Raw genomic sequence first — 4,974 nt, 5'->3', positions numbered from 1 at the left:
CCACTTCTGTGTTTGCTAGGCCCCGGCATAGTCTCACAAGAGACAGCTACATCTGGGTCCTTTCGATAAAATCTTGCTAGTATATGCAATGGTGTCAGCGTTTGGATGCTGATTATGGGGTGGATCCCTGGATATGACAGTCTCTACATGGTCCATCCTTTCATCTCAGCTCCAAACTTTGTTTCTGTAACTCCTTCCATGGGTGTTTTGTTCCCACTTCTAAGGAGGGGCATAGTGTCCACACTTCAGTCTTCATTTTTCTTGAGTTTCATGTGTTTAGGAAATTGTATCTTATATCGTGGGTATCCTAGGTTTTGGGCTAGTATCCACTTATCAGTGAGTACATATTGTGTGAGTTCCTTTGTGATTGTGTTACCTCACTCAGGATGATGCTCTCCAGGTCCATCCATTTGGCTAGGAATTTCATAAATTCATTCTTTTTAATAGCTGAGTAGTACTCCATTGTGTAGATGTACCACATTTTCTGTATCCATTCCTCTGTTGAGGGGCATCTGGGTTCTTTCCAGTTTCTGGCTATTATAAATAAGGCTGCTATGAACATAGTGGAGCATGTGTCCTTCTTACCAGTTGGGGCTTCTTCTGGATATATGCCCAGGAGAGGTATTGCTGGATCCTCCGGTAGTACTATGTCCAATTTTCTGAGGAACCGCCAGACTGATTTCCAGAGTGGTTGTACAAGCCTGCAATCCCACCAACAATGGAGGAGTGTTCCTCTTTCTCCACATCCTCACCAGCATCTGCTGTCACCTGATATTCTGTCATTTTCATCTTGTTTAGTTTTGTTTCTCACAATTTGTTTACACAATGTAAATTGTACAATGTCCATTTTACTAAACCTTCATGAGGCGCAAGTGGAGAACTGCATATAAATCATTTGACTAAGCTTGAAAACATTGTACAGGTCCAATAGATATTGATAGTATTAATTATAGATGTCACTAATGAAATGACAAATGTGATGGAAGAATTTTAGCTACTGTACATTTTGATTGAATTATGTTCCCTTCTCCAACTAAAGTTGTACCAACAGCTTAATATCACTTGGTCTCCAAACTGGCTTTGTCTAGAAACAGCATCTTTATTAATTCAGATATGGTTTTAGAATATACTAAGCTGGAGTACTGTGGGTACCCAGTTCAATATAACTTCTCATAAGAAGCTGATTTGTAAGACCAAGGGGCCTCTCTTCCCAACGATGGCCAACTAGGCCATCTTCTGCTACATATGCAGCTAGAGACACGAGCTCCGGGGTACTGGTTAGTTCATATTGTTGTTCCACCTATAGGGTTGCAGACCCCTTTAGCTCCTTGGGTACTTTCTCTAGCTCCTCCATTGGGGGCCCTGTGTTCCATCCAATAGCTGACTGTGATCATGCACTTCTGTGTTTGCCAGGCCCTGGCATAGCCTCACAAGAGACAGCTATATCAGGGTCCTTTCAGCAAAATCTTGCTGCTGTATGCAATGGTTTCAGCATATGCCTCAGTACGGGGGAACGCCAGGGCCAAGAAGTGGGAGTGAGTGGTTAAGGAAGTGGGTGGGGGGAGGGTCTGGGGGACTTTTGGGATAACATTTGAAATGTAAATGAAGAAAATACCTAATTAAAAATAAATTAAAATAAAAAAGAAGCAAAAATAAAAAATAAAAAGAAAAAATAAAAAGAAACTGGTTTGTAGAAGGCAAGAGCAAGGAAACACACAGATATTGTCATGTTACCCGAAAAACTCGCATTGAATATAGCTAGAGGTCCAGCAATGTTGTAGATCACTAGCAAGGCAGCGGAAGCAGAGAAGAGGAAAGAAGAATTCCTTACAAACTATAGACAGAACATCGTCTTCCTGATATTTTTAGTTTAGATTTCTAGCCTTTAGAACTAGAAAAGAATAAGTTTCTATATTTTTAGTTCACTGTGTGGTACTTAGCAAGGGTAGCCCTGGGACATTCAGACATTATATATACTATCAGATTTTTCTTCAAAATCAGTTTTACATTCTAAGTTAGAAGATATATTCTATTTCTGCGGCTCAGAAACATTGTTTATGACCACTTGAGCAAATCTTTCAACTTTTGTGAAACTACTGACCTATCAAACATTTTCCTGCCTGAGTGTGTTTCTGTGTATGTGTGTGATATATGGACATATGTAATAGAGAGAGCATAGGACATGGAATGTATGACTATAAAGAAAAAAGAAATAAGAATATAATCAATTTGAAATAATTTTCTAGACTTGAACTCTTTTATTTCAAATACCCATGGTAAATTATTGCATGGATCACCTTTAGCAAGTCATACCTCCCTGTGTCCATGTCTCAGACACACTGACTGCTGGATTGACTGGCTATGTAAATCCCTGTGGCCCATGAGATTGCAACATATACAACAAGCAGAATGTTGCACCTGGGGCTTGCACTCTTAGAAAACTGCTGTCAGGTAGAAAGTTCAGATTGCATATTAGGGAGGCAGATGAGCCAGCTAGAAGCCAGGATCAGCACCAACCACTGAATCTTTGACTTTGTAGCCTAGTTAATATGGCTGCCAACTTTAGCCATGTGCATGAGCAGCAGCATGGTCCAGCCCCTCTCAGTCCTATTGATGATCCAGCAAATCCTGAACAGGTACTATGGTATTTAAATTGTTTTTTAAGGCTTGTTACATTACCATAATAGCTGATACACAGTCAAAGGTTTTTAAACCTCAGTTAAAGCCTTCGAGCACTGTTGAGCCCATGAATTCCATCATAGGGGGTAAATGAGGAATGATGTCAACTGGGAACAACTCTGTCTTAAATAGGACAAAGTGGGCTTTCAATGCCAGCTTCAGGGATTCTCTTCTGTCTTTCAGATTCTGCAACAGATTTAATAGCTGTAAGATGTTTACCTGAGTTTTAAATTTTCACATCATGTGAATTTTCCATTGCTGTAAAATTAATTAATTAATTAATTTTTTTTTTAAAGGAGGAAAGTTTTTTGGGCACCCAGTTTCAGTACATGTTCTTTATACTCCATTGCTTTGGCCCTGTGGCAAAGCAGTACTCATCTGTAGTAGTGAGTGGTGGAACTAATTTTTCACCTCAGAGCCAAAAAGAAAAAGAAACAATGAAGGAGACTGTGGTACTACAAACCCTTTGAGAGCACACACCCAATGTCCTAAGTACTTTCCATTAGGCCCCACCCACTAGACTTGCACCACCTCTGAGTAGTGCCAAGCTGTAAAGTCCATGCTTAAATTAAACCATGAGCCTTTGAAAAACACTTATATTAACATTATCAGGATACATGATTCAAAAATTAAATGCACATTAAAGAAAGAAAATGATGGCTATAGGCCCATTTAGGTAAGTATAAATGGAACAAAAGGGCCGGATCATTATCACTTTTAGAAGTGGCCATGAGGTTTTTGATCTGATAAAATAAGTAGATGCTCAGACTTCCTGGACTCGATTTCCTTTTGCAATTACATTTTATTGTATTGGAGATAGATTGTGTCTTTGAAGGTCTTATAAAGTAATATTTTTGGTAGAAAGAAAAATTTCTCCTTGCTAAACTGGAGCATCAGTTAGCATACAATGTGTCCTGTCTTTTATAACCTAACACATCCACTAAGCATTGGAAATAAAAAGTATCTTTGGGTACAAAGAACAATCACATATTACTTTTGCCTATTAAAGTGTTGTGAGATCTTAAAAGAAAATAGAAAATTAGATATGCTTAGGATCAAATTCTATATCACTGGAGAATCAAATGTCCTATTATAGGGTGAGATTTTCCTGGCTATGGCCATTTATAATCACATTTCTTTCCAGAACCCAGCAGGGTGGGTCCAGGATTCCCCTTCATCCACCCACGGAGCCATTGCTAACAAGCAAGACTAAATTGCTATTTCTTCTTTGTGCATATGAGTCTATCTGTACACGCCTCCAATATCTCAAAACAGATGTTTGCTGTTGGAATTGTCATGTGTGTGCAACATATTCCACAAGTGGGGATATTCTGGGCTCCAGGGTGTGTAGAGACATCATTTAGGGTGGAGTTCTCTGAGCAGTAAGTGAGGAGTCTGTGATTCTGTCGAAAGACCATTTTCTGCAGCATTTTCCTAACAACCTACCTATGTGAAGGAGATTTTAGGTGAGTCTACTAGAATAACGAAAACATTCAGCACTTTGTGTACACATTAGTACAAGTCTAATTAGAACAACAGCAAAAAAGCAGACCAGCCAGCTATTTGAATAGAAAGAAGTTACTATGGGAAACTGGGTAAACATGGAAGTGTTAATGAGGAGAGATCACTGATACAACAAATTTAGTAAAGGCAGAGAGAGTTAATCTCCTTAGGAAAAGAAAGGGAAGTGTTGACATTAGTTATATACAGAAATTTGCTAATTCTTACTACAGTCCTGAATAACTGCAGTCCAGACTCTTGAGATAGGCACGCTTCACAGCTGCTGCGAACTCCAGAGAAATGCCATCCAGTAATGCTGGGATTAGATATTCACTATCATTACCATTCTTCTAAGTGTTAGGAACCACCAGTTATTACCAAAACTGCAGGAGAAGAAGCAATGAGAACAACATATAGCCTTCAATGTGGACTTCAGAGCCTCACTCCAGACCTGGGTGCTAATTCTTGGATAAGTAGTTTTTTATATTGATATTAATTATATTGATATTATCAACAGAGGTGGGAGCACAGTCAACTTGGGCTTTTTCCTCAAAGTATTTTCAAAATTCTGCACATGTTTTTAACTCAATAAATCATCTTCAGATGCCTTGACCTTTTCGGTAGTTGGAAGTATAGGTGTATATGAGCTGTTACCACATATAACTTTTCTTAGAGGGTATCAGTTAGATTCAATTAAAAGATCTGTCTGAGTTACTTCCCCAATATTATATTTAGTACTTGAATTAACCTGGAGGATTATCCAGGAGATTATTAATCAATCATTCACTTAGTGTC

Source organism: Mus musculus, chromosome 2, assembly GCF_000001635.26.
Source record: "Mus musculus strain C57BL/6J chromosome 2, GRCm38.p6 C57BL/6J".
Lineage (NCBI taxonomy): Eukaryota > Metazoa > Chordata > Mammalia > Rodentia > Muridae > Mus > Mus musculus.
Note: the sequence above shows the minus strand (reverse complement) of the source record.